The sequence below is a fragment of the Protopterus annectens genome, chromosome 1.part1, assembly GCF_019279795.1.
Source record: "Protopterus annectens isolate FY-2018-M chromosome 1.part1, PAN1.0, whole genome shotgun sequence".
NCBI classification, from domain to species: domain Eukaryota; kingdom Metazoa; phylum Chordata; order Ceratodontiformes; family Protopteridae; genus Protopterus; species Protopterus annectens.
Genome location: NC_056726.1, coordinates 566,733,587 through 566,758,113, shown reverse-complemented (window position 1 = coordinate 566,758,113; position 24,527 = coordinate 566,733,587).

The window sequence follows — 24,527 nt, the reverse complement described above, 5'->3', positions numbered from 1 at the left end:
TGTTAGTAAGCAGACCTTTGAAATAATGCTTGCACATGGGGACAAAAAGAAATATTCCCTGTCATCCAAGTAGAAATGCAAACACTTTTAGGCAAAATGTTACAACCATGATGTGATAAATGCCCAAGATTCTTCCCAACTCAAATAACTTATGATTTTTTTTTGGGGGGGGGGCAACCACATAAACCATCCGAAGAAAACAGTGCATAATTAGAAACCTCAAAAGGAACTAAAATGTGGGTATGTATGGATGTGCTAGCTAAATCTGACACTAAATCCTTTCAATGAAATACAATAGGTTAGCTAACAATGGACATCAATACCGAAACACACAGGGAAATACCTTCAGTGCAGAATAGACAGAAAATTTAAGGTTTACGAGAAAAAAATAAATTAGAACAGAATCTAAATGTAGTAGACATGTAGGTAGAAGCTCTCTAAAAGAAGAAGAAGAAATCAAAACTAGGCCATTGTCACATGAATTTCCCACCAAGGAAACAAAGGAAACTAGACAACAGTCATGAGTTTCTCCCTGCTGCGTCAAAGCAGATAGTCAGACAGATGCAGAAACAAGAGTCTAAAAATAGAGCAAAAGAGCTACTGAAGTGCATATAGAAAAACAACCAGTACCTCTATCAAAAGGAAATTACTTTTGTGACTTCTAGTGGCTGAACTACATGAGGAAGAAAATGCTGTTCATGTCCTTGTAGGTGATGAGGCTATACTTTCCACCTTTTACCTAGTTACTGAGAAAGTATTGCTAACTTGACTGACTACAGATTAGTTGTGGAAATTATAACTAGGTCCAGTGGGAAGACAATACACTAAGGAGAGATACAAAGAACAGAGTCCGGGTAGAGGGAGAAGCAATTAAATAGATATCCATTACATATCTATATTTTAAAATTTAAATGGCCTGGTCTATAAAATGACAGATAACAAGTCAGCAGTATCTGCAAAGCCTTTTAAACTACAAATGATGAAGTTAGCACAAAGCAACATTTTGGATGGTTACCCCAGGATAGATAAACAAAGGCCAGGATTTTAGTCGGATTTTTCTGGCTTACTATTACAAAGAAAACAGGAATATTTTGAGTAGCTTGAAGTCAAAGGACAGCACCAAACCCAAGGTTTAGGAGACCTTCGGTACCCCTGCCTTCAGTAGAAGACTGATTTGACAGAATGGCAGTGGATATTGTAGATCCACTGGTGAAGATGGGTAAGAGGTACTAGTAAATATTTGTAATAAGAGGCTATGCAACAAAACTTCATAAAGCAGTACTTTGTACAAAGAGTTAATGTGATCTCTATGGTTAAAGAGCAAGGACTACTTTTCTCCAAAATAAATTCTTACAGATGAAGGTACCCCATTCATCTCCAGAGTAATGCATTAATTCTGTAATTTCTTTAAGGTAAAATAGCTATGGATCTTTGTATACCATCCACAAAGAGATGGATTATCTAATCATTTTAACAAAACATTAAAAACACCTACAGAATAGCCTGGAAGACAAGGGGACAGTTGCTCCCATACTCCTCTTTGCTATGAGGGAGGTACCTTAAGTCTCACCTGGGTTCATTCTGTTTCAGCTTCTATATGACAGAGATCTCGGATGCTTGCTGGATACAGTGAAGGAAACATGAGGAGAAGAAAAGACCCCTTAAAAGTGTGACAGAGTATTTTACAGACTTACAAGAGAAGTTCTAAACAATAATTTCTATTTGGAAGGCCACAAGAAACTCAACAAACCACATATAATAGAAATGCACAGCTTAGAGAGTAAGTTGTAGGATGTATATTACTTGTGTTACTGCCTATGGACAAGAAGAAGTTATCTATAAAACAGTAAGAACCTTTTAAAGCTATACAAAAGATAAATTAGGTAAATTCTAAAGTGAGAAAGGAAAGCATAATGGATACTTAAATGTCACACTGAGCTAATCGAAGGAAGGACACTGAGCAAACTTGGAACTATAATAAAAAACATTAAGTATCCTGTTTTTTGCTTATTTTGTTCTTTATTACTTTGTTATTTATACCACTTTGTGTACTGTGTATTTTTCTAGCTGGTTTCACTGTGTGTGAGGTATTAACTGGAAATTGTCCACATTTATTAAGCATCTGTTGGGTTGTTTGTTTTTGATAACTTGTTGCAGTTAAACTCTTTTTTCTAGAGGCTCCTTTAACTGTTTAAAACTTTAATTTAAAGGATCACTGCTGCTTTTCAGCTGTGAGAAATATTTCTGCAGTTTGTTTCTAAGTGGTGGGGATATTTGTAGCATTTCCATATTCAGGGTTGTATTTGGGCCTAGTGTTTGTGGAGGCTGCGTGTCTGAGCACATATTCAGAGACATCTTGGTTTAGCCAAAGCCATCAGGCATTTCAGTGAGAGAGAATTGTTTGTGGTTATTGGCTGACTGAGGTCACCTGGACTACAGCCTAGACTAAGCACCTCATTGGTTCTTTTGAGATTTCTTTCTTAAAAGCTGTCTCAGGTTTCAACTTTCTGTTACCTAAGAAGTTAAGTTGTGAGTGTTTCTGCCATTTTACACTGAGCTAATCGAAGGAAGGACACTGAGCAAACTTGGAACTATAATATATAACATTAAGTATCCTTTTTTTTTGCTTATTTTGTTCTTTATTTCTTTGTTATTTGTAGCACCTTGTGTACTGTGTATTTTTCTAGCTAGTTTCACTGTGTGTGAGGTATTAACTGGAAATTGTCCACTTTTATTAAGCATCTGTTGGGTTGTTTGTTTATGATAACTTGTTGCAGTTAAACTCTTTTTTCTAGAGGCTCCTTTAGCTGTTTAAAACTTTCATTTAAAGGCTCACTGCTGCTCTTCAGCTGTGAGAAACATTTCTGCAGTTTGGTTCTAAGTAGTGGGGATATTTGTAGCATTTCCATATTCAGGCAGTTTGTTTGCCACCCTCCCTCCCTGTTTGGTATAGTGTTTTTATAGTTGGTGGCTTTGCAGTTGCCCGCCCCTAGTGTACATTTGATCTGGGACCCTCCTCCCAGTCTAGTGTCATTACCTCATTCTACCCAGTACAGGGAGAACATTTGAGAAGGCCAATCAGCTTAGTTTCTGCTACTCCTTTCTCTCTTTCCACTAAAAAAAAAAAAAAAAAAAAAACTTTTTCTAAGCTTGTTTCCTGCCTTTCCTGTGGGTAGTCTAGCCTGGATATAGATTTGCTGTGTCCAGGACTACTTGTAGGCTTCTAGGCCCCCAAGCCTTTTTGTGTAGGGGGGAAGCCTTCTAGCTTAATTTTGTTTCTTAGAACTAGCCAGTTATTTTGTTTCAGCACTTGTTCAGAACTTATTGTAAGCACTAAATAAGCTACAAATTACTACAGCACTCAACTTTCCTCACTGTCTAGAGGAAAACAGTTTCTAGTACTTAACAAATAAGCACTTATGCAGGCATGTCTATGGGTCAGCCCCCGGTGTTTTCTCCTGTCTACCTGATGAATCTGGGCATCTTGGGGCAATGCAGTAATTGCCTCATGTACATAGACAACCCTCTCCTCCTACCACCCAACACTACAACCTGTGAGAGATGCACTTATATAGCCAAACTGGAATCAAAGCTCTCTGCACCCAAGACTGGACTAGACAGTCAAGAGGAGAAGGTAAACACGTGCACCACACCACAGTCAGCAAATAGTCCCTCAAAACCTACACCACCAAAACACACACATAGAAACAAAAAACACACACCTACATTCGTGGAGGCTCTCAGTAAAAACCTGCCCAAGCAACAGGGACCTCCAAAGCAGAACCACAAGCAACCTCCACCCCCCAACATAACCCAAATGACACATAGCCCACAAACTCAGTGTGCCCCTCAACCACAGCCCATAAGGCATAACAACGTACCCAACACTCTAGTCATAGGTGACTCTATAGTCAGGCACACTGATGTTCCACTCACCAGGCTAAACAAGGAGAAAGTTACTGTCAGCTGCCTGTCGGGTGCCAGGATCTGCCACATAACGCATGCACTCAGGTCACTCCACAACAAGTGCAAATATGACTCTGTCATTGTCCATGTTGGTGTGAATGACCTGAGGCATACCTCCTTGGACTACATGAAAAGGGACATGGAGGAGCTGTCCAATCTTGTAGCCCAGGCAGGTATGACCCTAGCCCTGAGTAGCATCCTGCTATCACCCAGAATGATACCACAGTACAAGGACAAAATGATTGACTTCAACAATTGGCTAAGCTTCTGGTGTCATTCTAAGGGGCTCCAGTATCTGTCTGCCTGGGATGACATGATCGACAAGCCACGATGCTTTGCCAGAGATGGCGTGCACCTGTCACCCCTGGGATTCCGGATACTGGCTAAGGCTCTAGCCACCCCTATAGTGCCTTTTTTAGGCAAGGTTCAAATGACAAATTCACCACCCTAACAGATACAGGCAAGAAGAATCTGAGGGTATTGCTACTCAATGCTAGAAGTCTAAACCTCAAAATGCACTCTCTTGAGGCACTCCTTAAAATGGAGAACATCGACATCTGTGCAGTGACAGAGACCTGGTTCAAGGCTCCAGAGAGTACCCCTGCATTACCAGGCTATAATTCATACAACACCTTTCGGCCACCTAACCTGGACCGAAACACTAAAGGCGGAGGCGTGTCCATATTCATTAAGGATATCCACACCTCTAGGCTAGTTGCTCAGCATAATGCATCCGAGATTATTCAAGTGCAACTAACTCTGGGCAAGACCGCAATCCAAATTGTAGCTTGCTACAGATCCCCCACCATGTCCCAAGATTCCCACTCCTCATTTCTTAATACACTGGAAAATATTAGGGTACAACCTAACATCCTAATAATGGGCAATTTCAACTACCCTACCATTAACTGGGAAAACTACTCATGTACCAACTCTTGTGCTCAACGTTTTCTGGAATTCATAAATTCCAATGCCATGGATCAACTTATCCACACCCCCACCAGGGGCAGCAATATCCTAGATCTGGTTATTACCAACATGGGCAACCGATGCTCCACAGCAGAGGTCAATTCCTCGTTGGTCAGATCCAACCATAAGCTAATCACCCTAGACATCCACATCCCTCCCCCACCCCCCATTAGGGAAACCGCAGTAAAAAATTTCTCCAAAGCCAACTTCATGCTTCTTAAGACAGAAGTGGCAAACTTCACGACACCCATGCTGACGGACAATAGAGGTATGACTGCTGAATCCTACACAAATGCACTTTATAAGCACTTACATGAGTGCATCGATCATGCAATCCCTAACAGAACCAAGATGCTATCCTCCAAAAAAAGGAAGCCAATCTGGTGGTCCCCTGCCATAAACAAACTCTACAACAGAAGAAAGAAACTGTTGCAAAAAATAGTAAAATCCCATGATTGGAGAAACTCTCTGGTCAGCTTCAGTAAGAAGCTGAGATCCCTCATAAAATCCTCTAAAGCTAGTTATGAAAACAAAATCGCCACTGACTCTAAAGACAACCACAAAGCATTCTATAGCTATGTCAAGAATCTCAATGGCAACACTCAGATCTGCTCTGAGTTACAGCACAACGGCACTAAATATACAGAACCAACGGATATTGCCATCATCCTGGCAGATAGGTTCAGTGCTAACTTTACCCCTCTGTCATCCCCTAAAGGGCCCATCTCTATACCAGAAGAATGCAAAGTTCCTGTAATCACAGCTGCACAGGTAAAAACACACTATCCAAAGCCAAGAACACAGCATCCATGGGACCTGATGACATCCCAGGCTGTGTTCTACATGAACTACAGAACGAACTGGCACCCCACCTAAGTACCATGTTCAATCATAGCCTCACCTCAGGCTATGTGCCCACTGAATGGCGCACAGCGACAGTTATCCCACTCCACAAAGGGCGAGCCACCACAGACCTCGGAAACTACCACCCCATTAGCCTAACAAGCCTGGTCTGCAAGGCTATGGAGCGTATCATCATGGAACTTATAAACAATGACATTGGTAATCTCGAAAATCAGGACCCCACCCAGTTCAGGTTTGTAAAAGGCAGATCATGTCTCCTAAACCTGATAGACTTCTTTGAAGCAGTCACCAAAGCCGTAGATGAGGGTAAGGTGGTTCACACAGCCTATCTAGATCTCACCAAGGCTTTTGACACCATCCCCCTCTCTGGAATTATAGATAAAATCACTAAACTAGGTATAAATCCCTATGTCACAAGATGGGTTGCCAACTGGCTCACTGACAGAACCCACACTGTGAAAGTAGCAGATTCCAAGTCCAGCTTCAGACCAGTGACAAGTGGAGTACCACAGGGTTCAGTCCTGGGTCCTCTCCTGTTTGGTATCTACTTCTCTGAAGTACAGGCCAACACAGAAGGTTTTTGGCTAATGAAGTTTGCAGATGACTGCAAACTAGGAGCCATAATCAAAACTCCAAAAGATGTGGACATCCTACAAAAGGGCCTTGCTGAGACAGATGCCTGGTGTCAAAGCCATGGCCTCAAGCTCAATGCCAAAAAGTGCATTGTCATTCCTTTTGGTAAAAACTCAGTACTCATGAACTACCACATAGGTGGTAGTCTACCTAACACCGAAAGTGTGATAAGAGACCTTGGGACACAGGTGGACAGTAGTCTCTCCTTTGATAATCACATCGCCACAGTAGTCAGGAAATCCTTCTGTGTTGCACACCTCATCACAAAAGGTTTCTCATCCAGGAAAAAGGAGGTCATTGTCCCCCTCTACTCTTCACTCATTAGACCCATTATAGAGTACAACACCCCTTTTGGTATGTACCTCACAAGACAGCTACAACAACTGGAAAGGCCACAGAAATACCTCACAAAGAGGATTACCGGCCTCAAAGAGATGCCCTATGCAGACCGTCTCAAAAAACTGCAGCTTTACTCCATTGCATATCGCCTACTCAGAGGAGATCTCTGCCTAACACACAAAGCTATGTCAAACCCAGAGCTTTTAGACATGCTCCACTTAAAGAAATCCCAATCCCTACGAGCTACACGCTCTAGGGACCTAAACCTCATCACCACGATAAACAGAACATGCTGGCGTGATAGATTCCTGTCCCAGAGACTTCCCATACTCTGGAACAAACTACCTATCTATATCAAACAAAGCTCCTCATTAGCACTCTTCAAGAAAAATCTTGATGATTGGATGGGCGATAAGAAATTCACCCAGGGGATCACTTCTGTGGCTCTGCTCAACAGTGGAACAAGAAAATAATTTTCTTGGGTGGCGAAAGCCAGGGTACCTTTGGCTAGGCTTATATAGGCCCTAGGGCCAATAGCCTAGTACCTACCTATGAACCTATGAACCTATGTTCTGAAGTCTTAGAATGAAGCAGCAGTATATGCAAAGAGTATGGCTGCTGAAGTTAAGATCTCCACAATATGTCCAGAATTCAAAATAGGTAAGAAATTATCAGTGTCCCAGAAGAAGAAGTCTGTACTGAAGAATAGGGATCTGTTTCCAGAGTTGCTTCCCATGATCAGTTTAATGCAGCACAGAAGTGAAACTGTGCCTAATGAGAAGGTAAATCTAAGACCATCCTAGATGCCAGGCTCCTTAGTCCTAGCAGTTAAAGAAGGGGTACAGAAAATGCTCAATCTTGAGGTCACAGAGGAATGCCACAGCAAGTGGAATAGCCTCATTTTACTGGTCCCTGAGCTTGATGAATCTATCAGATTTTGTAGTGACCTCATAAAACTAAACATTTCTAAATTTGTCTCATTCTGTATTCCTCAAGTGGACGGTCTAGTGGAAAAAGTTAGGCAAGGCTAGGTTTATCTCCACTTTGGACCTAACTAAAGGCGTTTACCAAATTATACTAGACCCAGAAGAAAAGGGAAAAAAATATATATTGTCCATAAGGTCTCTTCATAGTGTCATGTCATTTGGTCTCCTTGGAGCACCACCAACATTCAAAAAGACATAGATATGCAACTTAAATCCCATGAACTAAATTTTGCAGCCTGTCTGAACAATGGGGTCATTTTCTCTAAAGACTTGGAAAGTCAATTTCCTAACATACAGGGCATTTTGGATTCCCTGCACCAAGCTGGACTAACAGCAAACCTAGCTAAGCGCAAGAAAGGTATGGCAGAGACCACTGTTTGGATATATAACAGACAGGAGAATAGTAAATTCTCAGGTTGAAAGAGTTGATGCAGTATGGAACTGCCCCAGACCCATTACAAAAAAGCTAGGTTAAGGCTATCCTGGGTCTGGCAAACTGTTATTAGAAGTTAGCCCCAGACTTTGATTATATTGTCTGTTCCTTAACTGATCTAACTAATGGTAGAGCTCCACTAAATGTTTAACAGTGAACACCACAAAACAAGCATTTCAGAAACTAAAGGACATAATGTGCTCATCTTCCATATTAATAACTCCAGACTTTTCAAAGCTTTTTATTGTCTATACTGATGCTTCTTAGGCAGGGACTGGCACAGTCCTATCACAAAATGTAGAAGAGGATGAACACCCCATGTACTACATTAGTTGGAAGCTCAGTTAACCATGAATGGTGTTACCATTGATCATTATCAATGATCAAGAGGAAATGCTTGGCAGCTAAATGATGCCTCATTATGTTAAAATATAATCTGTTAGGAAGAGCTCTTGCTCTCATAATAGATGATGCCCCTCAGCAGTGGCTATATAAGCTGCTAAAAATGGGCTTTTGTTTTATGTTATCCCCTGGAATAACCTGAGTTAAAAAAAACAGGGCTGGCTTATATTACATGCAGACCACAACTGTTATGATATACATATATATATATATATATATATATATATATATATATATATATATATATATATATTATATACTATACTGAAATTCAAACTAAGCACAACACAAACCCACAAAAATTATGGGCGCTATAAATAGTATTCTCCAACCAGGTAAATCACCAACTCTTCATCCAAACATAGACACCACCTCTATAAACACAGCCACCAAATTCAATGAGTTCTTTACCAACTCTATACTAAAGCTGTCAGCAGACCCACCCTCCTCAACCCCCACTATACTATGTAATCCATCAAATAATGCTAACTTCTTCGCCCTTCAACCTGTACCAACTTAGACGATCTATAGACACCTAACCAAACTTAAACCCACCACCTTAGCAGTAGACAAACTACCTGCCAAATTCCTACAAATAGCTACCAAAGCCATTTCCTACCCAGTCTCTATAATCATTAACAGATCAATCTCAGAACCAAAGGTGCCACATCTCTGGAAAATCTACATTATACCAATATACAAAGGGGGCACCTGCAATGATCTAACACACTACCGCCCTATAGCTATACTTACCCCCACTGGCTAAAATACTGGAAAAATGTATCCGTGCCCAGATCCTAACACTTCTTCTCTCCGACAATCTACTTGCCAAAACTCAACATGGATTCCGCAACAACCTTTGTGCTACCACTGCACTCACCCATTTTAGTAATCTAGTAAATATGCAACACATCGGCCAACTAGTGTCTGCAGTTTTCCTTGACTTATCAAAGGCATTTGATACAGTCTCCCATACAAATCTTCTAACATCACTCTCAGAATTAAAATGAACTTCCCCCACTCTAGTATGGTTTCAAGACTACCTCTCCCAATGCCAACAAGCTGTTCAGTGGAAAAACTCCCTTTCTCCCCTACTTCCTGTAAAACTAGGAGTACCCCAGGGATCAATCCTAGGACCCATACTTTTCACTATATTTACAAATAATCTTCAGAAAGCCACGCCTCTAGCAAACCTGATTCAATGCGCTGACAACTCCACCTTAATCTGTTCTGCCCCCACCCTCCAACAACTTTACATCAAAACCCAAGAAGCCTTTACATCCATCAAAACCTGGCTAACAAACTCCCAGCTAATACTAAATACTAAAAATACTCAGCTTATGCTCTTCCATCCTTCCAAAGCAGCAGTACACACCCCCATTCTCTATTTCTGCATCAGATAATACCCTTATCACTCCTGTCAGACAAACCAAATTACTAGGGGTCATTATTGACAATACCATGAAATTTGACAAACACATAGCACATACAATAACCAAAGTCAACAAAAAACTAGGTACTCTTTACAGATGTAAAACCTTCCTAACCAGCAACAGTACAGTTACTCTACCTCATACCCATCTTCTCTCTACCTTACTGTATCTATCTCCTATCCTAATTAATATAAATAAGAGCAATTTAAACAAGCTATCAGTATGCTACAACAAAATAGCAAAAGTTGACACAAACTCCTCCTACTGCACCCACCACTGTCAGACCCTATAACAGCTTTCCTGGTTGGAACTCCCTAACACCTTATCTCTAAACCAACTTCTTCTAGCTCACCAAATAATGTACCAACCTGACAAAACTCCAGCCTTACAAGACCTGATCACCCTCTACTCCAATAACCATGAAGTCCAAAAAGAAATGATGGCAAAATAGCACAAAACAAAGTTTACTCCACGAAGTAAATTCCACAAGATAAAATCCAATAAAACACACGAAAACAAGCTGTGTCCAAGCTGCTTTGTTCACCGCTGTGTCCAATAACCATGAACTTAGATACACTAACATGGCACTAATCGAAATCTCCAAAAGCCATTACAGCTCTGGTGACTCCCTTAATTCTAGCAACATTGCCAAGACTTAGAACTCCCTACCACTACAAATCAGGGTATAACCTAACAAAACCATCTTCAAAAAACAGCTTATTTCCCACCTAAACAACTCCTGGACATGCAACTGCCTAGCACCTGGCCGACATATTCTAACTCTGTTCCCCTACCTACTATCCAACCTCCTCTTTAAAACTCCCACAGATGCACTATATATTATCTCACATTACTTGTAACTGCCTAGTACCTGGCTGACATATTCTAACTCCTTTCCCCTACCCGCTATCCAACCTCCTCTTTAAAACTCCCACAGATGCACTATATATTATCACACGTTACATGTAACTGCCTAGCACCTGGCTGACATATTCTAACTCCTTTCCCCTACCCACTATACAACCTCCTCTTTAAAACTCCCACAGATGCACTATATATTATCACATGTTACTTGTAATTGCCTAGCACCTGGCTGACATATTCTAATTCCTTTCCCCTACCCACTATCCAATCTCCTATTTAAAACTCCCACAGATGCACTATATATTATCATACATTACTTGTAACTGCCTAGCACCTGGCTGACATATTCTAACTCATTTCCCCTACCCACTATCCAACCTTTTTAAAACTCCCACAGATGCACTATATATTATCACACGTTACTTACCAACTCACTGCCTCCTACTCCCCAATGCCCCATCTATACCCACTAACTCTCCCATAGACTAAGTTAAAAAGCCTTCCCTTAAAATGTCAGTGAACCTCATATGAACTTGTCTATATTCTCCTCCTTTGACAAACTGGCTAGTATTTTTAGTTTTTTCTTTCTTCTCTTATCTTTATTACATCTTCAAGATTATCTGGCTAGTATTTTTTAGTTTTCCCTTCTTGTCTTATCTTTACTGCATCTTCAAGATTATCTCTGCTAAACATACTGTATGAACAACAATCATATGTTACTAACTGCTATACTTTTAATTGTATGTCTAAACCGCTATGCTTATGTAAATATCTTATGCAATCATATATCTGCTATATTTTATAACTGTATGTGTAAACCACAATGCTCATGTAAATATCTTATGTATAATATGTTAGTAATTGTTTCTGGAGCTTTTCTCCCCAGGCCTCCACTGAAAACGGACAGCTCTGTCCAGTCGGCCCTCCCCGGTAAACAAATGTAAAATAAATAAATGTATTATATATAGAGAGAGAGAGAGAAGGAAAGAAGGGTGGTTGGCTACTGAGCAGAAGAGTTGTCCAGCAGTAAAAAACTGCTCTGAACATAGCGAAGGTATCGATTTTGTAGTGTTTGGTAAAGGTGTGCACAAAAAAGCAAGTGGTAGCCTCTAAGACAGATCTGGAGTCGATTCCTTTGTGAAATGACACTGTGGAAGCCACTGCCCTAGTGGAATATGCTTTAGAGCAGGAGAGCAAGGTCTTACCATAGTGCAAGTAGCAGAAAGAAATTGCCTTATAAATCCAAGATGAAATAGTTTATTTAGAGACTGGCTGGCCAAGATTAGGGCTCACAGATGATACAAATAGTTGTTCTGTCTTTCTGAAGGGTTTAGTTTTGCCCAGATAAAATCTGAGTTGCCTGATAATGTAAGATCCTTATCCCATTTTATGAATTGGGAATGAAAGTGAGAAGATGAATAGCCTGGTTGAGAGACAGCTAGCTTACTACCTTAGGCATGAAGGATGGATTAGCCCTGAGAGTTACCCAGTCATTGTGAAAATAAGAAAAGGGGAAGGACCATGAGAGCTTGTAACTCAAACTGTGATAGCAGAGGTGACAGCCAAGTGAAGGATAGTTTTTCAAGTATAGAATTTTAGAGACACGGAAGATGCCAGTTCAAAAGGAGACACTGTAAGCTTTTCTAGCACAAAATTAAGATCCCAAGAGGGAGAGATGAGTTTCTTTGGTGGGTTAAGATGCAGGACTTCCCTTAGAAAAAGTTTAACCTCTGCCCTAGCCACAAGTGGAGGGCTATGAGGGGGTCATGCATTGATAGCTGACAGGAGAGCTTTTATAGAAGATTAGGCCAAGGACAGGTATCTGTCTTCCAGGCTGGGGGAAAGGGTTCCCTGGTGCAGAATGGGGAGAGCTGATGGATGGTTAATGGTGCACTACTACTTGAGGAGTGCCCCACTGAAGGTTGATCATCTGGACAAAACTCTCTGCCCAAAGTCCATTTGTGGAAGTCCTCTAAGGAGTCTGCAAGTACATTGTTCTGAGAATGGATGGATGTGACTGTGAGCATGATGCTCATTTGGATTGCCAAGTTTCATGCCTCCTATGTTAACTTGCACAGTTTTTATGACCTGGTGCCTCTCTGTTTATGTACCACATGACTGTAGTGTTATCTGTGCACATTAGGTTTGGCTCAGTTTTCTAGAGGTGGACAAAGATCTAAAGAGCTTTCAGAATAGACCTCATCTCCTTGAGATTGATATGTTCCCTTATGAACTGATGTTGCCATTTCCCTTCACTCAGTGTGATCTGTCCATGTCACCCATGCATCATCTGAGTTGTCTATGTGAACCTGTTGAACAGGAGGATGTGATATGAATGGCAGTCCTGGGTTTGGGATCATCTTTCGCTTCCACCAAAGTAGCTATTTTTTGAGACAAGGAAGGAGGGGAATCAGAGTGTCCAAGAACAGACAGTGTTGGGACCACATAGATTTCAGGTACCATTGGATTTTCCTCATGTGAAATCTGGCCAGGGGGAGCATAGGGATAGTAGCTGCCATGAATCCCAAAGTCCTTAGGCATCTCCCTTATTAAGCAATGAGTTGGAGAGGAGAGATTTTTGAAAAAACTGGACAGACTGTCAATTTTCTTCTGGTGGAGGAAGGCATGTGTTTACTTTGTGTCCAGTCTGCAGCCCAGGAAAACTGTATCCTGTGAAGGGACCATGTGTGATTTTTTGTATATGTTTTATAGTGAAACACAGCTCTGACAGAAGATGGAGGGTAAAGTGTAAATGTTGTAGAAGAATTTCTGGAGAGGGAGCCTGAATCAGTAGATTGTCCAGGTAGGGGAAAATTTGGACTCCCTAAGTGTGACAGAAGGATACTACTGGAGCTAGATATTTTGTGAGTATTCTTGATGATGTGGAAAGACCAAAAGTCAGAGCAGTAAACTGAAAATGTGAGGGACCAGGGAAAAACCTGAGGAATCTCTTGCAAGAAGGATGAGTGGGTATTTGTAAGTAAACATCCTTCAGATCTAGTGACACTATGAAAACTTCGGGAGGGGGGCAAAAGGCAGAATAGTGTGAAGAGCGAGAGCATTTTGAAAGGTGGTACCTTCAAGAAAGTGTTTACAAGAGACAAGCCTAAGATGTGTCTCCACTGCCCTTCTTTCCTTGGGACTAGAAAAATCCTGGAGTAAAACCCTTTTCCCTTGAAGTCCTTTGAGACCTACTCAATGGTGCACTGACTCAAGAGGACTTTAATAATGGGGGCCAGAAGGGATATTTGATTTTGAGGAAGTTGTGGCATGCCTTTCAGAGGGGGTATATTTTCCTAAGACATGGCATAACCATCCCTGATGATGCAGAGGACTCACTCGTTTGCAATAATAGCTTCCCACCTGGCCAGGGACAGCGACAGTCTTTGGGAAAGAGGAGTCATGGTGCTGAGGGCTGAGGGCAGAGGGAGAGGTGCTGCAGAGGTAGTCACAGATTTTTGATTCCAAAGGGAGACCTCCCCACTGGAGTTTCCCTATGAGGTTTTTCAGAGTACCTTTTCCTAGGGAATTTTCTTTGTTTCTGAGCTCTCCTAGGATCCCTTCTAATGAATGTAGTAGGCTTAATGGGTAGTTTCTGTGGTTATCTATGAAATGACAAGAGCAGAATCTGTCTGCAGCCTTTCATGGTCTTACCATGGCCTTGGAGAGTTTTGAGCAGGCTTATACCCTGAGGAACAAACAGTAAGTCTTTGTTCAAGGAAGAGTCTAAAATAGTTTATTTGAAATCCTCGGAGATAGGTTGACTGTGAAGCCATGCATATCTGTGAATAACAGATCCAATGGCAGCTGCCCTTGAACAAGAATCCACACCATTGTAACTGCACTTAATGTTGTGTCTGGCAGTTTGAGTGTCCTGCAATAGTAAGCTCTGTATCTGATGTTTAGACTCTGTTGTATTAGGGTCCAGTATAACTTTGTTTAGGAAATGCAGGACAGAGCTCAAGTACATTGTCATCTGAATCTGATAGTTAACTGCTCTAAAGACAACAGTAGCAGAGGTATAAAACTTCTCTCCCCAACAATACATATCCCTACTGCCTTTGTCCATCGGTAGGGCATTAGCACTGGACAGAAGCTTAGACGGCTGGTGTGAAGACAGAGTTACTACAGGGGATCTGCCACTGGATTCTTGTATAAATAATTTAGGTCATTGGGCACCTTATAAAACCTATATAGTCTTTTAGAAGCTGATAGCTGAGAATCAGGTCAGAAGTAGTGGACTAAAAGGCAACCTGGAAAGCCTCAGGGAGTGAAGGGCCTGCAGAAGGGGCAAGAGTACCCATCTCCAAGAGGATATAATACCTCTTCTGAACATCGGAGATCTGTGTGGATTGACATTCAAAGTGTTTCATCATGTTCCATATAGTCTTCCTAAAGGAAGCTCCTACAGTAGGTTAATCCAGTGAGGAGGCATCCTCTTCATCGGAAGAGATTTATCTTGGAGAATGAGTTGTGGTCCTGTTCTTCATCAGAAGAAAAGTAAACCAGGATAGGTTTTTGAGGAGTAGCCTGTAGATGTGGAGACCCAGAGGATGGAGGTTTCAAAGACATAATGGCTTTGAACAACCCCTGTGAGAAGTCTAGCCACTCCTTTTACCTAGCTGCTGAGGGAAAGGGCCACATGCAGAGTCTTCTGTTTTGCTCGGTTTAGGTGTGATGTTCACTTCGATGAGACAAGGAATTTCGAATCCCCGCCTTCTTTTATTATGCAGCCTGGGATCTCTTCCCTAACTAAAATTTGAGGGACTCCATGTAGTCCCTCAGAAATTATGAGATGCGGTTCCTCAAATGTATCAGCAGTCTGAAAGCCCGCAAGAGCCATACACCACTCTGACAGGTTCTCAGTAGTGGACAACTGAGAAGTAACCTTGACATACACAGGTTCTGGATCCTCAGCAGCTATGTCTCAGTCAGAAACGTTGGATTGAGGATCCATAGCAGATCCATTCGAGGCCTCTTTAGTTTTTTCTTTGGTGGCAGAGAGACTTCTGAGGATGCGGATTCAGCCATCTTGGACTGGGTCAAGCTTTTAAGACACTGGGTCTCTAGAAAGGTGTGGAGAGTGGAAAGCTTCAACCTAATTTAAAATGGGTGGCGAAAGCCAAACACATTTTGGCTAGGCTTATAAATGCCCTAGGGCAGATAGCCTAGTATGAACCTATGAACCTATGAACCTAAGGGTTTTGGGAATGAAAAAGTCAGAGACTGAGCAAGATTTGTGATTGTGTTCTGGTTAATCTTCCTACTGCACTCACTCTTACCCCTCCTAGTTGACATCTAACAACTTTTAACAAAACAGCATAAATTAAAAGGAAGGTTCCCCAATGGGGCACTTATCTAGATAAACAATCAAAGCAAAGGTACCAACAACCAAATGGCAAACAGTCTGATGGATGCATGACCTACATTTGGGCTGGAGGTGAGATAGCCTGAGGATACACACAAGTATGTCCATCTATTTACCCGAAAGCATACAAGATGAAGTCATGGGTTGGACATATGATCTAGAGAAGGAAAAGCTTTGGTACCCTGGTCAGACATCAGCAGGTGACAATCCATATGTCAGGAATACTGCAACAGCGATTTCTGTCAGGGCATTTTTTATTATTCAGTTTCACAGTACTGGTACAAACAGTAGATTGGAGGTGGGATAGCAGAGGAGCATGAACTAAGCATAAATGTGTACTACAACTGAAGCAGGTAAAGCAAATTCTGTAAAATTGTATGCAAATTAAAAATTCTTCATTGAATGTGGAAATGTGATATTCTTAAATATCTTACCAAGTTTGTGCTTGACAACTTTGTCATATAGCCAGTTGAAATTATACAGAAATACGTGCAAACTGCAATTATATCGAATATACACAAAATGTGGCTATGGCAACAGATATTAATTCACGTTTTTAACTCTTCCTCCCCATCCCTCCAGCTAAGGTAAGCCTGCCTTGTTTCAACAAGAATACTTATTCAGGTAGTTACATGCATGCTGATGGAGTACTTCTGCATATTATAACATGAGTAATAAAAAAAAAACTCTTGAGGCTTGTTGCAAACTGTTTTAGTCTTAACAAGAGTGCAACACATTATGATGCCAAGATTAATAAGCAGTTCATTAAAATTCAGTAATCTGCAAGGCTTTGTCCAATGAAATCCCAGAACTCTGTTCATAGTGCTATATACTTGCTTTTAATTCAGTGGTTCCTGTCATCTGTTTTCCCCATCTAGAGGCAATGCTAATATCTATACAGTTATTTATTTTCCTTGACATCAGTAGTGTTTAAGCTCCTCTTTAATCTTGGATATTCTTCCAGGTATGGTGGATTTATTTATACAAACACAAACATGCACACAAACACACACACACACACACACACACACACACATACACACACACATACACATACACACACACACACACACACACACACACACACACACACACACACACACACACACACACACACACACACACACACACACACACACACACACTTGTTAACCACGTTAGCCCAGCGAGTCCTCCTTCCAGAGGCAGTCTGGGAGAACTGACTGGTTAAGTAACTTGCTCAAAGTAACACAACAGGAAAATGCAGGTGGGAGTAATCAAACTTCCTACCTTGGATTACAAAAGCGGCTAAGAATCTTAATCTTCTGCACTAACAGATGGGCTGACAAATGAACAGACAGATAGAGCTGAGGTTCAGAAGTTATTGTATTTCATTAGGTGTTCTTACAGATAGGTATGCTGCTGAGTGATGTGTACTATGAGGCCTTCCCTCTGACTGCAGTGAGCAATGTTGATAGCTTATTTTAGAGACCCTGAAGAGGAAGATACTCAATAACATCTCTTATAGTGCCGTCTCTCAACTGGGTTTCATTGCTGCACCTTCATCCTTTAACCTGGATTAATTTCAAGTGTTCTAAATTTATTATTTTCAGATACTCAGCCCCTCTGACCTTGCTCACCAGTTGACTAGGTCATTTATAAACCTGCATGACTGTCCTGACCATGCTGCTCAAACTAACATTTAGTCACAAATCCCACCAAATTAAGTTGCTAAGAGGATTTACCACTGCCATACTGTCTGCTATGGTGAAGATAGCTTATTTGTGAGGAAATTGAGATTCATGACATGCTTCATAAGTAGGTCCTTAGTGGTAGTAACATGATCCTGCTATAAATACTGGATTACATACACTATAACAGCTAACAATGAACCACACTAACAGTTTAATTTCTCAGAGAAAGCACAAACTAGAGCTCTCCCTACCATAATAATGAGGAAAGGTTAATCATACATTTTATTTTCAGCACTGCTTTATAATAAGAAATTGCACTGTGAATTTCTGCTCAGGAGGAAAGTGAAGTTCATTATATAAGAATAGTAAACCAGTCATAACTGCAGTTTTAAAATAATCCTGAAAAAAACAGTATAGATGAACTGCTGATCATATGTAAATGTTACAATATTAAACATTGTACTTTATACTTTATTTATTTATTTTCTGTTTGTATTTATATCTTGATAAATTGTACTTTGTGTTGCAGTGGTGCATATTAATGGGTGCATGCACTGCTGAACACATGATGATATATTCACTAGGCTGTCTGCTATGTATGTTAATAAGAGTTTGTGATTCTGGGAGAAATTAGCTCTGTCACTAGCCCCATTTACAGCTATTTCTGCAGGGAATGAAAAATGTGTCTTAAAATAAAAGAGCATTCATTCATCTGCAGTTTAAAATGAATGTGAGGTTGACAAGTTCTTGGCTGTTATGAGGGTTACAAGCTGCTCAAATATGAGAGCTTCAGAAACAGCGGTCTTCAGTTAGGCAGGCTTAGTAGATTGTTTAAACCTAGCATGACATAAGTAGCTGGTCTTAGGTTTTTGTTAGGAACCCTTATGGTTGAAATGTAATTTAGCTTTAGCACTCAACAAGATGGAATGTATTTCTATTTCCAAAAAAAAGTCTCTCAGGCAGAATATTTTACGTAATATGGAGCTGTTCTCAATACCACATGCTGTGAGGTTGTACTTCCTAGTTTGCATTTACAGTTCAAACTTCAAAGCCATTAGTGTCAAGGCTGGTTCATGCCTTCGCTTCCTTTGTGAATGTTTATTTAACCTTGCACACGTTGTGCTTACTCATCCTGCTAATCCTGTTATTCATAGATAAGCCTCTCCAGTATTTAAAAAAATGCTTTTCTTTTAGTCAGTGAGTTATGGGAGCTTTTCTTTCCATGTCATTCATTTTCAAACATAGTGTTTTCCTTTTCTGTGTTAATTTTAAACATTCTTTTAAAAACCTAATTTTATTTTGTTAAGCTTGCCTATATCACACAGTTAATTTCTTGCTTTGATTCAATGTGTCCATTGTTCTTCTGTTGCTGTCAGTGGGACCATCCTAATGAAGAAACATAAAGCTAGTAAGTTAGTATCCCCTCCCCCACACAAACATGCATAAGCAGCCTATCCATTTTCACTAATGCTGCAAAACTCTGGCTTGGATACTTCTTAATCTCTAGTTTGACATTCACCTTGCAACCTCTAAGATTTCACTATGCCTTAATTGCTCTATTCTTATATCGTTTTCATGATAAGGAGAAAAATCAAGTTAAATCACATACAATTCCAGTTCCTGGTGCACAGATAGTAAAAGACAGAAATGACAAATTCTGTCTGAATCACCCAAAGCAGAATTTACTTCATAGAGATCTAGGGTCTGGCTAGAATTATACTTCTCAAACTCTTAATGCAAGAAATCTGGACAAAGCCTAAAATAATGATGGGGATAAAGGCTCAAAAATAGGGACAATTTTTAAATATTGCTCTTATAAACTTAGAAAGTTGCTAGAATAACAGAATTTCTGACAGAATGCATTTTCCAAAGGATATGAGGTCTTAAACCCAAATGTGTATTACTTAATAATTTCAGTCCTCAGTGATTTACCAGAGAACCATAATTTGTTTGAGGAACAGACTGAAAATATGAGGCAAAAATCTGAACTTTCTGAGAAAATCTAGACAGTTGAGAGGTATGACTAGAATGCACCCCCCTCAAACAAGCGTAACATCCCCTACTTATGTGTCTAGACAGCATCAATTTTCAGTAACTAAAAAATAAACAGAAAGGGCATGCTTAAGCAAAATATTCATTCAAACACAAATTCTAAAAAAATCATCATTAAATAAACTTCCAACAGCAAATGAAAAAAGAGCAATCGTTTTAGAGCAAATCTAAAATGATCAAAAAACAAAAATAAATAAATGTTTTATATATATATATATATATATGTATATATATATATATATATATATATATATATATATATATATATATATCTCCATATACATACAATACATATAAACCCCGCTCACACCCCAAACCTCTTGCTAATTATACATACCAATTCCTAGATTGCACAACAGCACCGTAAGGGCAAATTCCCACATCCCACTGTAACACTTTTTCACACAGAATGCAGGAATTACTCTCCATATACCTAAAATCACACCCAGCACCACAACAAAGTCAAATAGGGCCCTAGGCAGGGTAATGGATAAGGCCCCCAGCCATCTACCACCCTTCAGCCAGCCCCCCCCCCCAGTCAACACCTACCCTCAGACATTCTAGTGCCACATTACTTGGCCATCTCTCCCCAGTTACCATAAGCACTGTTCAAACCTGTCAGTGTGCACACTATTTTCTTCTTTGATTCTACAATGATTACAGATATTTGGTTTTAATTCAAAGTTTTTATTTCAAATTTTTATAGCACAAACACTGAAACATATTTGCTACACAAAACAACACAGTCTCACAATGAAAGCTGATTTACTATGAGCAACAATACATTTCTCTGCCCCTGAAACTTACATGAGTTGAAACATACATTTACAGAAAATGCATCTGTCCATTGGTGGATGAAGTGTACCTTTGAGCTGTTTTCAAACCATGGGCCCCCTGCACACATTTTTAGAACCATGCAAAAATGAATGTGTTTTTCGAATCACCATCCTAATAGTATTAAATTATTTCCCTTGTTTAATACAGCACCACTTGTTAGAGTGTTTTTTACATTTATACTTTTAAACATTTTTCCAGTAAGAAATTAAACAAAACATATGAACCAATAATGATAAAACAACCCATTGCATATTATTTCAGCCATAAAATGCTACTCGAATGGCTATTATAAATCCATCAATATCAGTCAATATGCACAGTCCTTGAAGAAGTAAAAGTTTCCTGAATACTTACACATTAAAGAGAACTATAACTAATGAAGACTAGAAAAATGTAAAACTCACCACTAAAGTAGCAATAAGTAGAGAACACAAATGCAGAAAAAATCAAACTGCTACTCCACGGCTGATAACTCAAAAAATACCAGAAGCTAAACTTCTCTTAAGAGTTTTTATTTAAAAGACCATTTATACTTGCAAAATTCACGTAGTCTGCCCCAGCAGTTTATAAAAACATAAATCACTTCATAGAAACGTAAAACCTTTTGGTTCTAAATAGTAGTGTACAGCATGTTCAAAGCGATTCTCAAAATGCAGTTAAAACGCTCCTCAAAATGCAATTAAATCAGTTATGGTTAACCGCCATATTAAAATCCTTTGGAAAAGTCCTCTTATATGAAAGAGAATGTAGTTGAATAGGTATCAAATGCACCAGTTAACTTACAATGTTGCCAACACTCACAGTGTGCTTCCAACGTTGCTGATATAAACAGTTGCAAAAATAACAAGTACACCAGTTGACTTAAAACTGTTGCCGAAGCTCACTTTCAATGTTGCTGTACTTCTCAATTAACAGCAGGAGAAATGTTACCAACACTCACAGTGTGCTTTCAGCGTTGCTAATATAAACAGTTATGGAGGTAACAAGTACACCAATTAACTTAAAACTGTTGCCGAAGTTCACAGTCCACTTTCTGCGTTGTTATATTTCTCTGTCGACGGCAAAAGAAATCCAAACGTGTCAAGTACATCAGTTAACTCACACTTTTGCTACCACTCATGGTGTGCTTTCAGTGTCGCTGGTTTATGCAATTGCGAGGATAACAAGTACGCCAATTTGCTGATACTGTCATTTGGGATGACTTTTTGGTGCTTTACAATTTCCATGATACTATCTAGCTCTACAATACCAGTATTATTCAAGAATTTAATGGAAATTCTTTGTTCTTCTCATTGAGGGGCAACGCTGAAAGTATACTGTGAGTTCCAGCAACAGTATCAGCAATGACAGAGAAATATAGAAAGTGGACTGTGAACGCACACTGTGAGTGTTGGTAACATTCTGTTTATATCAAGTTAACTGGTGCATTTGATACCTATTCAACTACATTCTCTTTTATATAAGAGGACTTTTCCAAAGGATTTTAATATGGCGGTTAACCATAACTGATTTAATTGCATTTTGAGGAGCGTTTTAACTGCATTTTGAGAATCGCTTTGAACATGCTGTACACTACTATTTAGAACCAAAAGGTTTTACGTTTCTATGAAGCGATTTATGCTTTTATAAACTGCTGGGGCAGACTACGTGAATTTTGCAAGTATAAATGGTCTTTTAAATAAAAACTCTTAAGAGAAGTTTAGCTTCTGGTATTTTTTGAGTTATCAGCCGTGGAGTAGCAGTTTGATTTTTTCTGCATAACTAATGAAGAGGTTGCTGCTGGCAAACAATTTTGCATTTTAGTGTTTCACTTACAAACTCAGTGCCTCCTGCCCTTGAAGAATAAATTGACTATGTTACATTAAAAGATGGTGTACTGGTGATATGCAATTGGGAATGGCTGGCAAACCAACAACAGTTTCATAGTTACTGGATATCTCATCCAAAGGAGGACATACTCAGGAGTGCAGTACCTCCCCTCCCCTTATGCTACACAGTAGTGTCAGCAATTGATCTACCTGCTGTGGAAACAGAACCCACAGCATACTGTGTCAAAAGTAAACTTGCTACCTGTTGCATCACTGACACTGAATGACACAGCTCAGAAACTCTGAGTGACCTTTACAGACTAGCGATCTATATAAAAAAAATAAAAACAAAAAGAAAAAAAAAAAGAAAGGAGACCAGGCAGCTGGATGTTAGTGTGGAAGTCTAAGGGACTTGCCTGCTGTTAATAATTACATGTTAAATAGTTATCCTGCAAATCCTACTACTGTCATTTATAGTATTACTTCCCCAATATAGTATTTCTATGTTAGTAGCTGCAAATAAGCATCTTTGTTGGAACAGTACATTGCAGATACACACCACATGTTGTGTAAGTGTGTGGCCAAACGGATGTTTGTCATACTATGTGGTCCCATGCATGTGGGCACACTAACTGCCATTCTACAAAAAAATTGATCTTAGCTGGCTGTAAAGTTGCAAACTATTTTAGTAAGCTGTAACCCACCTTCACTGTTAATTTTAGTCATCACAGCAGAAGATCAGAAACATTCATTTACAAATAATCCAAAACTGAGTCCAAAGAGCAGAAATGTAATATTTTTTCCCTTCTTCCTTCCCTTTTCATTTCTCTTTATCACAGCCATAGCTGTCAACAACTCAAGGACAAGTCGGAAAAGAATCTGGGACAAATTCAGAAATAATCAGGGGTACTTTTAAAAATAATAATACCATTAACTTAAGATGTTGACAAAATAATAGAATGTGAATAAATATACACAGTATTTTCTGAAGTAAAATAAGTCTATAATTCTATATTGTTTTTATATGTTAAATGTAATTCACCTTTTCTCCAAAAGTCACCATTTTAGCAGGGATTTAGAGGGACAGAGCTAAAATTTGGGTCAAAATCAGGGAAGTCCCTGAAAAAAGGGAAAATTGAGAGGTATGATTATAGCCACATATGGTGGATGGACACTAGGGTCTTATAACTGGCTGCCAACAATAGTCTGGTGATTGGAGGTCATTTTAACAATGAGCAAGAATTAAAAAAAAAAGATTGGATTTTGGTCAGAGGATACTACAAGTCAGCAGTGGCAATAGTGTAGCAGCATCCCAACAGCATTCACAGCACTACAGGCCAACACAGATCTGTTGGGTTTATCCAGTGAGGCAGCCCTCACTTATAAAATATACTGCAGTAAAGAGTTTATAGTAGCAACCACAAAGGCACATTTTCAGTCTGTAATTATAGTACTGAAAGCTAGGTAAATGTTTTCCATCTGTAGTACTGCTCTCAAAGCTTAAAATGCAGCAGTATATTCCCATCATTATGCAGTCCTAATAATAGTGAAATTAATGAATGGAAAGGCCATACAATTTCAGGAAACTCATGATATTGTCAAAATGGATGGAAGTTAATCTGTCTGAATACAATCTGTTGAAGTGAATCCTGTTATAGCAATAATCATTTTCTTTACAAACAAGCAACTGTAGGACTGTAAGGAGGGAAGACTCATGTTTGTGTAATTCTAGGAGCGCAGTTTGATTAATATGTCTTATAGTACCTTTCTATTTGATGGAAAAAGGATTTGTGGATGGATGGATTAGCAGACTGGTGACTGGGGGTAAAATTCTAACTTATGAATAAACTTGGGAACTATGCTGGATTAAGTATTGCAGATAATGACGTCCATATAGATG